Source organism: Lampris incognitus, chromosome 17, assembly GCF_029633865.1.
Source record: "Lampris incognitus isolate fLamInc1 chromosome 17, fLamInc1.hap2, whole genome shotgun sequence".
NCBI lineage: Eukaryota > Metazoa > Chordata > Actinopteri > Lampriformes > Lampridae > Lampris > Lampris incognitus.
This window is the reverse complement of record NC_079227.1, coordinates 29391586-29403186: the sequence shown is the minus strand read 5'-3', so window position 1 is coordinate 29403186 and position 11601 is coordinate 29391586.

Below are 11601 nucleotides of genomic sequence, written 5' to 3'. Positions count from 1 at the left end.
ATTCCTCATATACGATCATTCTTGGCAAAGGAAACTGGCTCCGACTGTGAAACCTTCCCATTTTACGCTGCCTACTCTACCCTGTAATGGCCCAAAACTTATCTTTTTAGTTTAGCTTATAAATAGCCTTCATTTGCATCGTTTCAGTTCAGGATCCCAACACACTAGCTGACGCAGGCAAGTACAAATGTTCACGTGTCTTGTCGGGGTATCGCTTACTCGCGCCCGAGTGAACACTACACGTGGGGAGGAGAGCGCTGTACCCTGTACGATACTCATCCATCTGTGGGTGGTGAGGGTTTTGACCGGGAGGAGACTTTATGATTCTCGTCTGCCTTAGGCAGTGAGACCCGACGTCAATATCAGATCATGAGTAGCATCAGGAAGGACGGAGGATGAGACCATTCAAGAAAAACACACGCGTTCACGCACGATGTGCATCTCAAAAGTGAAAGTAGTTGTTGTGTTCTTTTATCTATTTCATCTGATGTGAACTGCACTAGTTTACTTTTTAAGCAGCTTATCTTTTGTATTTCTTGTCTGTACTCTTGCACTTTTTACCTGTAAGTCTTTCACTGTATTTTTATCACTCTGTAAAGCACGTTAACTTGCCCCCCCCCCCCCCCGGTGTATGAAAGGGGCTGTATAAATAAAGCTGCCTCGCCTCGCGCCTCTGAACGACAGTCGCAAGTGGAGGATGTGGGAGATAAAAGTTCCCGGGAGGAAAAAGGCACAAGACTGTTTCAGTGAAGTGACAGGTTGGCATGCACATTTGGGGATTTTATTCAGATGTCAGTGAGTTTAGAGGAATGCCGCTTAAAACGAGTGACACGAGTTAAGGTCCCACCACACACACACACACACACAAAGATAAACATTCAACACACACACAGCCATGCAAATATATTGGTTGTTTGTGTGTGTGTGTGTGGGGGGGGCATCCAAGGGCTCCAATTCACTGCATCCACATCCAACGCATGGACACCCCCATCCCCCATCATACGGCCCTTAGTCTTTCTTACAACCGTTTGAATTGTGCTGCTACTCTGGAAGCAGATATGCTACCGATCAGAAACCATGTTGGGCATAATTTATATCTCAACAGGACACGACAGAAAGAGCTTAGCGGCATCGTGTTCAGGCCAAAAGCAATAAAAATAAAATCCAGGGGTCCTGACAAGGTGGAAAAGGAAAGAAAGGAGAGGCTCAGTGCAGACAAGAAAGATGGTTGAGCACCTAATACGGCAAAGCAAGGCACATTTTTTGTATAGCACATTTCAGCATCAAGGCTTTACATCAAACATAAAAGGCATTAAGAAAATGAACACAAGGCAATTAAAAGACACTTAAAAACAAATAAAAACAGAGTAAACATTACAGTGTAGTGTAAGATGCTAAACAAAAGCTTCAAGTTTAATTTATGAAAGGCAGCGGTAAACAGGAAGGTCTTCAGCCTTGATTTAAAAGACCTGCTGGGAGTTGGTTCCAGATATGTGGTGCACAGAAACCGAAAGCTGCCCCTCCATGTTTAGTCTCGACTCTGGGGACAGAAAGCAGTCCTGTCCCAGACGTTCTGAGTGGTCTGGGTGGTTCATAGGGTAGCAGTAGATCAGAAATGTATTTTGGCCCGAAACCATTCAGTGCTTCATACACCAAGAGCAGAGTTTTAAAATCAATTCTTTGACAGACAGGGAGCCAACGTAGTGACCTCAGAACTGGACTGATGTGATTCACTTTTTTTGTCTTCGTAAGGACTCAAAAGCAGCCACATTCTGAATCAACTGCAGAGCTGTTTGATCGATTTTTTCTATTTTTAGAAAGACCTGCAAAGACACCATTACAGTAGCCGAGGCAACTGAAGATAAATGCATGGAAAAAATTTTCCAAATCCTGCTGAGACATGAGTCCTTTAATTCTTGATATATTCTTCAGGAGATAGTAGGCTGACTTTGTAGTTGTCTTAATGTGGCTATCTATATTCAGGTCTGTGTCCATGACTAACTCATCTTTTTGCCTTAGTTTTACAATTAGTTGCCTTTAAGTTGAGTGCTTCACAACCTGTACTGCATGGCGGGTCAGTTTCTGTCTCAATGAATTGACCAAGCACTGTTCTGCCGACCAGATTATAGCGTATAGATTATTGATGATTGCAAACTGTTCTCTTCTGTCACGTCTTTCCGCTCTCTCTGAATGACGTCTTCTCTTTTCTCTTTTTCTGTGTGTGATGGTGTGATGTGAGTCTCCCTTGTGTGCACATGTAGTCTGTCCTCCTCCCAGGTCTCCATGGCGATGGTGGTCACCACCTGGACACTGCTTGGAATCCCCTTCATCACATTTTCTTTTCATATATCTTATAAATCCATATAATTTTGTTATCCTGTTTTAATGTTATATCCTTCTCTCACTAAAATGTGTGACTATTTTTTTCAATTTTTGTTTTGTCTACATGGTGATCCTGGTCTGGTCACGTGGCTCGGGTCCTGGGCTGTGCCGGTGGCGACTGGACACTGCTTGGTATCCTCCTCGTCATATTCTTCATATATTTTATAATTCCATTATAATTCTGTTATCCTTTTTCAATGTTGTATTCTGTAAATTGTGTAAACACAAAATCCATTGCACGTCTGTCCGTCTTGGGAAAGAGATCCCTCCTCTGTTGCTCTCCCTGAGGATTCTTCCTATTTTTTTTCCCCTGTTAAAGTTTTTTTTAGGGAGCTGTTCTTTATCTGATGCAGGTCTAAGGACAGGATGTTGTGTTGCTGTAAAGCCCCTTGAGGCAAATTCATAATTTGTGATGTTGGGCTATACAAATAAAACTGACTTGACTACACCAAGATTTCTGGCTTGGTTTGTGGTTTTTAACATTACCGATTGTAGCTGAGTGCTGACTTTTACTCATTCTTCCTTGGCTCCAAAGACAATTATTTTAGTTTAATCTTTGTTTAACTGAAGAAAATTCTGAGATATCCAATCATGATTTGTTCAATGCACTTACTCAGTGCTTGTATGGGATTATCGTACCCTAGTGATATGGTTATATAAACCTCGTCTGCATAACCATGGTGACATATGTTGTTTTCCATAATCTGAACTAGTGGGAGCATATAGATGTTAAACAGAAGTGGAGCCTCCATCCATAGGTCATTTTTGTATGCTCAGATTTGTAATTACCTATAGACATAAAGTAGTCCCTGTCCTTTAAGTAGGATTCAAACCAGTTTAGTGCTGTGCCAGAAAGCCCCCCCCCCCAGTTTTCCAATCGGTCCAGTAATATGTTGTAGTTGACCGTGTCAAATGCAGCACAGAGATCCAATAATACCAGGACTGAGGTTCTGCCACTGTCTGAGTTTAAGAGGTCATTAAAGACCTTAACAAGAGCAGTCTCAGTGCTGTGGTTGAAATCACGACTGGAAGACATTGAAACTGTTGTTTAGTGCCAAAAAGTTGTTGAGCTGCTGAAAAACAACTTTTTCAATTATTTTACTCAGAAACGTGAGGTTTGATATGGGTTTATAACTGTTCATTAGTGAAGTGTCTAGATTATTCGAAGAGTGGCTTGATGACTGCAGTTTTCAAGGCCTGTGGGACGAGACCTGTGAGAAGAGATGTGTTGGCAATTTGTGACATGCTATTTGAATTGATTTTAGGTGGACACAGGGACAACACATACCCTGTATCTAGTATGGAGGCACTGGCTGCCTGTTTAATTTTCTGAATTTGGTCATTGAAGAAGGAGGCAAATTAATTGCAGGCCCTGGTAGATAGACATTCAGAGGCTACTGCCACAGGGGGGGTTCATTAGCCTGTCGACAGTAGCAAACAAGACACATACATTATTCTTGTTTTTGGCAATGATGTCAGAGAAGTAACACCACCTTGCATTTCTCAGTTCCAAATTATAAATGCGCAGTCTCTCTTTATAGATTTCATAATGAACAGTAAGGTTTGTTTTCTGTCACCTGCGTTCAGCTTTACGACACTCTCTTTTTTCTATTCTGACCAGCGTGGCACATCTGCATGGAGATCTTTTCTTACCAGAGACCACCTTCACCTTAGCGAGTGCAATAGCATCAATAACATCTGTAATTTTAGAATTAAAATTATCTACAAGTTCACTGACTGAGAGCCGAGCGAGGGCGGATGTGGAAGAGAAAGCCTGAATAAACATTTCACTGGTGCTTTCAGTGATACGCCATTTTGTGATTACCTCACTTTGAGCATTAGTGTGCACGGAAATAGTACTCTCAAAGAAAACACAGGAATGATCAGAGAGAGCAACATCAGTCACCACAACCTTTGAAATACTCAGACTCTTGGAGATAATCAAGTCCAGAGTGTGCCCCTTGTAGTCTGTGGGCTCCATCACATGTTGAGACAGTCCAAAGTTATCAAGAACACAACACAGTTCTTTAGTTCCTCTGTCCTGGGGGTTGTCAGCATGGATGTTAAAATCACCAGCAATAACGACACTGTCAAATTCACTACAAATTATAGACAGCAGTTCAGTTAAGTCATCAAAAGAGTTTGCATTGTATTTAGGTGGCCTATAGATATTTAGAAATATAACTAAAGGGCAGGAATTCAACTGAAGAGCCACATATTCAAAAGAATCAAAATTTCCACAATATATCTTCTTGCACTGGCGAATCATTAAACAAAATGGCAACTCCACCTTATTTCTTATGCTGTCTGGTTTCCCTCACAAAACTGAAGTTGGTAGGGGTTGACTCAATAAGAACAGTTGCGCTGTTGTCTTGGTCTAACCGAGTTTCAGTTAAAAACATAAAATTGAGATTGTGCTTGACGATGAAATCATTGATTAAAAATGCTTTTCCTGCCACAGACCTGATGTTTAGTAATGCTAAATTTAGTGTTTTAAGAGTATTATCTGCCCAATTTCTGTGACAGGCTGTGGCTGCTGGCATACAACTGGAGTCAGATTAGATAAAAGTAGCTGTACACTTTGAGTACACCTTGTTCTTCCTGAAGCTGGTCAAAACAGGAATTGCAGACCTGGGAGTTGCTCCTCGCTGTCTGGGGTGGGCTGTATCAGCAGCAGTGGGTCCATACCCAGTAAGCAGAGGGAGATATGAGCTAAGGGGGGGGGGCAGGTAGGGACCCAGTCGGTCCTAGTAGTTAGCATGTCCTGTAATGCTGACTGCAGGGAGATTGCCCTTGGTTTGTTTTGATAAGCAGGAACTTTTGGTGCCACTTAATATCTCGTCAGTCCCTTTTATTTGCATCCTTAGCTTGTGTGAGATACACTACCGTTCAAAAGTTTGGGATCACCCAAACAATTTTGTGTTTTCCATGAAAAGTCACACTTATTCACCACCATATGTTGTGAAATGAATAGAAAATAGAGTCAAGACATTGACAAGGTTAGAAATAATGATTTGTATTTGAAATAAGATTTTTTTTACATCAAACTTTGCTTTCGTCAAAGAATCCTCCATTTGCAGCAATTACAGCATTGCAGACCTTTGGCATTCTAGCTGTTAATTTGTTGAGGTAATCTGGAGAAATTGCACCCCACGCTTCCAGAAGCAGCTCCCACAAGTTGGATTGGTTGGATGGGCACTTCTTTGAGCAGATTGAGTTTCTGGAGCATCACATTTGTGGGGTCAATTAAACGCTCAAAATGGCCAGAAAAAGAGAACTTTCATCTGAAACTCGACAGTCTATTCTTGTTCTTAGAAATGAAGGCTATTCCATGCGAGAAATTGCTAAGAAATTGAAGATTTCCTACACCGGTGTGTACTACTCCCTTCAGAGGACAGCACAAACAGGCTGTAACCAGAGTAGAAAAAGAAGTGGGAGGCCGCGTTGCACAACTGAGCAAGAAGATAAGTACATTAGAGTCTCTAGTTTGAGAAACAGACGCCTCACAGGTCCCCAACTGGCATCTTCATTAAATAGTACCTGTTAGAGCCTGTTTGTGCTGTCCTCTGAAGGGAGTAGTACACACCGGTGTAGGAAATCTTCAATTTCTTAGCAATTTCTCGCATGGAATAGCCTTCATTTCTAAGAACAAGAATAGACTGTCGAGTTTCAGATGAAAGTTCTCTTTTTCTGGCCATTTTGAGCGTTTAATTGACCCCACAAATGTGATGCTCCAGAAACTCAATCTGCTCAAAGAAGTGCCCATCCAACCAATCCAACTTGTGGGAGCTGCTTCTGGAAGCGTGGGGTGCAATTTCTCCAGATTACCTCAACAAATTAACAGCTAGAATGCCAAAGGTCTGCAATGCTGTAATTGCTGCAAATGGAGGATTCTTTGACGAAAGCAAAGTTTGATGTAAAAAAAATCTTATTTCAAATACAAATCATTATTTCTAACCTTGTCAATGTCTTGACTCTATTTTCTATTCATTTCACAACATATGGTGGTGAATAAGTGTGACTTTTCATGGAAAACACGAAATTGTTTGGGTGATCCCAAACTTTTGAACGGTAGTGTATCTCTGAGAGGCAAGGGTGGAGGTGGGGGGCTTGGAATGATCCATGATGTTGTCCTTGTTTACCTCGGTAGGAAATATTGCTCTACTTTTCCCAGATTTTCATGACCCTTTCTGAATACCAGCAGTGGGGTACTGGAGGCTGTAGGTTAAGTTGGCAGTCAGCATGTAGACCCCCACTCAGGGGCGTTTCCAGGATTTGAGGACATTCGGGGCTTAGCCTGGACTTCTGTAGAGGGGTCTGGGGTATCCTCCCCCAGAAAATTATTTTGGATAAACAAGCTCTATTTTGATTTGTTTTATGCACTCTGGCACCTTATTTACATTCAAAGTACATGTCTTAATCATTGAAAAATTTAAATGTGTACCTCAAAAACAGTTGTTTACTCTCCAGATTAATTATGAATTGTGATGTTAAAAATATTAGTAGTTGTTAGTAATTAGCATTGAGTAGAAGCAGAATGCTTCACAACTGCTATCATTTAACATTTATTGACATGCTACAGTACCAGACTAGATAAAAAATGTAAATGTATTTATGTTAACATTAGTTTATTGGAATATTAAATTTAATTTTCTTTCACACACACACACACACACACACACACACGGAGTTAGTTTAGAAACCTGCATTTATTTTGATAGGCTGTTATGTTACGAAGACTACCAGACATTCACACACGTTACGTTTTTTATCGGGCTTCACATAGGCTTAAATTTAAAATTATATTCAGGGATATACTGAAGACGTTCGGGGCTTAAGCCCTGGCAAAATTACCTGGCAACGCCAATGTTCCCACTCTGTTTAAATGAACCCCGTTCATTCTGAAACGGCTTCGTTGCTCCCAGAACAGGTTGACGTTGTCAATGAAGCTCAGTTTTCGAGCAGTGCAAGCGGAGGAAAGCCAGGTATTTAATGCCAGCAAGCGGCTGAAACATTCAGTTCCTTTCCCTAAAGTGGGGGTTGGACCTGACACAAATATCTGAGCTGGGACTTGTTGTAGAATGTCTATTAGGTGTATGAAGTCTCTTCTGAACAGCTCTGAGCCATGTGTTTGTAAATCTGATCTTTCTCAATAACTTGTCATGAAAGGGATTTCATTGTTTCCTTTAGGAATCAGGAACACTTTATTTGTCATTTCACTTCATGTACTTGCGTACATGACATGAAACAAAATATCGTTTCCCCCAGCCCACAGCAGGGACACATAAAGACAAAAGCACATATCAAAAAACTGCAAGAACACATATATCCAAAGTAGAACACACATATATTCAAGCTAAGAACACATATATCCAAACTAGAACACATACATCCAAACTAGAACACATTCTATATCCAAACTAAGAACACATATATCCAAACTAGAACGCATCCAAACTAAGAACACATATATCCAAACTAGAACACATAGCCAAACTAGAACACATATATCCAAACTAAGAACACATATATCCAAACTAGAACACATATATCCAAACTAAGAACACATATGTCCAAACCAGAACACATATACCCAAACTAAACACATATATCCAAACTAGAACACATACAAACTAAGAACACATATATCCAAACTAAGAACACATATAGCCAAACTTTAACACAAATATCCAAACTAGAACACATATATCCAAACTAAGAACACATATATCCAAACTAGAACACATACATCCAAACTAAACACATATATCCAAACTAGAACACATCCAAACTAAGAACACATATATCCAAACTGGAACACATGTCCAAACTAAGAACACATATATCCAAACTAAGAACACATATATCCAAGCTAGAATGCAAATATCCAAACTAAAACACATACATCCAAACTAATAACACATATCCAAACTAGAACACATATATCCAAACTAAGAACACATATATCCAAACCAAACACATATATCCAAACTACGAACACATACTTCCAAACTAGAACACATACATCCAAACTAGAATACATATATCCAAACTAAGAACTCATATATCCAAACTAGAACACATATATCCAAACTAAGAACACATATATCCAAACTAGAACACATATATCCAAACTAAGAACACATATATCCAAACTAGAACACATACATCCAAACAAAGAACACATCCAAACTAAGAACACATATCCAAACTAGAACACATATATCCAAACTAAGAACACATATGTCCAAACCAAACACATATATCCAAACTAAGAACATATATATCCAAACTAGAACATATATATCCAAACTAAGAACATATATATCCAAACTAGAACACATATATCCAAATTAAGAACACATATATCCAAACTAAGAACACATATATATCCAAACTACTACTACTACTACTTTCGGCTGCTCCCGTTAAGGGTCGCCACAACGGACCATCCGTTTCTATTTCTTCCTGTCTTCTGCATCTTCCTCTGTCACTCCAGCCACCTGCATGTCTTCCCTCACCACATCCATAAACCCCCTCTTTCGCCTTCCTCTTTTCTTCTTCCCTGGAAGCTCCATATTCAGCGTCCTTCTCCCAATATACCCAGCATCTCTCCGCCACACATGTCCAAACCATCTCAATCTTGCCTCTCTTGCTTTGTCTCCAACCCGTCCAACTTGAGCGGCCCCTCTAATATAATCGTTCCTAATCCTGTCCTTCTTCGTCACTCCCAATGAAAATCTTAGCATCTTCAACTCTGCCACCTCCAGCTCTGCCTCCTGTTAAACAAAAAATCACAGTTCAAGAGAACGAATTCCAGCCAGGATGACTGTCGGAGCTGCTGGTCTGCATGGGCTAACAGTTAGCTTAGTCTGCCCCGCTTCCTGTCAGACCACCCTCGGTGTTACCTCTTCGGCCGCAACTCCAGGCAGAGCCGCGGTCCATGGGCCCACAGGATGCAGCAGACAAGCTCTCCCAGCCATCAAACAAAGATACAAATTTAGGGGCAGATGTGGACAAAGACACTGTATGGATGGTACTGGCTGACTGGCCGCAAACATAAGTTCATGCCGCCATTTTCCCACGTCGGTAACTGGGTCAGGCCGCTGCAAACATGAGGTCACACCACCATCTCCCAACACCAGAAGCGGCAAAAAAAGTTAGGTTTAAGTTAACTAGGTGTTAACTGGAAACTGTTTAATGAATTATTGCTTGGCTATCATTTTGTAATGTGATCAACTCAAAGAGCATTCTGACTTGATTGAGAGTGTGTTTTTCATTGATTGTACAGCTATAGCAAGTATTGCAATTTTAACATCTGAGCTGAATTTTAGCTTCAAGTGAAGATAAAGTCATACTAGGTCCAATGTACCAGCCCCAGCAGACTTTTTATTAATAGCAGCACTACCACATGCCCATTGCAACAAACATGCTTCAGTGTCAGCAACTGAGGGAGATGAGTTTACTGTCAGACAACAGTCATGGTAGGTCTATATGCAATGCAACGCACATGATATAGTTTTCTTCCCTCTAAGAGATAAGCACAGTTTTCATTTATCTCCCAATTTGTTAGTAATTAAGAAATTTAATGAAGATTAGCAAGGGAGTCGTGTTTACACTGATGTGGACCTATCAGTAGATCTCTCCGTTAAAATTTAATTTTGATGCCTCTATATGACCCACATAATCAAATGAGACCATCAGCGAGAGGATCGGATATTGCTATCTAATGATTTCAAATGCTTGTCTCCGGGTCACATTCCCCACCAGATCTGCCGAAACGATTCCCAGTACCCACATGGGATACATAGCCACAATCAGAGACATATTGCAGTAGGCAATACTTGTGTGAAATGAAGTTGTTCTTCAATGAAACATGACCACTTTTGTCCATGGGGTCGCCCAAAGTCAACAAAAATACAAAAGTCCTCATAGCAGCTTTAAAGGCAAATATCAGAAGCAGAACATATTGCGCTTCCCAAAAACAATGTATTAGTTTCTTTTAACATTTGGTGTTTTATTACCTTCATTATGAAAAGAAAAGAAAATATAAGAAATGAGTCTCTGTGAAAGCTTGCAGGACTGAAGTTATGTGATAGGGAAAGGAGTTCAGCAATCTAGGAATCTCTCCAAATAGAGACGACGCTTCTCAATTTTTGAAAGGAACCAGCTGAGATGCCTTTGGGCATTTGATTAAAATGCCCTCAAGCACTTCTCATTTGAAGGTTTACATGGCACCACCGCCCTAGCAGAGACCCCCATGACAGTCCCAGGAAACACTGTAGGGATGATCTAGCTTAGACGACCTCGGATTACCTCGGGATCCCCCTGGACGGGATCGGGCCTGGGAATGTCCTGGGAAAGGGATGTCTCGGTTGCTCTGCTAGCGCTGTTGCCACCCTGACCAGGACGGATGGATGTATAAAATACAGCATCTTCACAAACTGCTGTGTCAAGGCGTCTCTGTATAGTCCTGTACGCCCAGGACTGCACAGCATTATCGGCAGCAGCACTGACAAGGGTGAAAAGAACGTAAAGGGAAGAACAAAGTGAGACAGAAGAAGGAAGGCGTCAAAGTGACAAGAGAAATGAAGGAGAAGATCTGGAGGAAGAAAATCTCTTTAATCGGATGCTCCGGGCTTGTGATAATGTTTTGACTGTGATGCCATCATACAGCATGCCGTCCAAAATCTTTTTGATTTTCCCCCCCTTTTTCTCCCCAGTTGTACCCAGCCAATTACCCCGCTCTTCCGAGCCATCCCAGTCACTGCTCCACCCCTTCTGCCAATCCGGGGAGGGCTGCAGACTACCACATGGCTCCTCCTGTGCATGTGGAGTCGCCAGCCTCTTCTTTTCACCTGACAGTGAGGAGTTTTGCCAGGGGGACGCAGCGCGTGGGAGGATCACGCTGTTCCCTCCAGTTCCCCCTCCGCCCTGAACAGGCGCCCCAATCGATCAGAGGAGGCGCTAGTGCAGTGACCAGGACACATACCCACATTCGCCTTCACACCCGCAGACACAACCAATTGAGTCTGTAGGGACACCCGACCAAGCCGGAGGTAACACAGGGATTCGAACCGGAGATCCCCGTGTTGGTAGGCAACGGAATAGACCGCTATGCTACCTGAACACCCCAAGTCTTTAGTATGTGGTGTGTAAGGTGGGCTGGAGGTCTGATATCATATTTTGTCATGAGGCCCCAAATTGTTTAGCATCTCT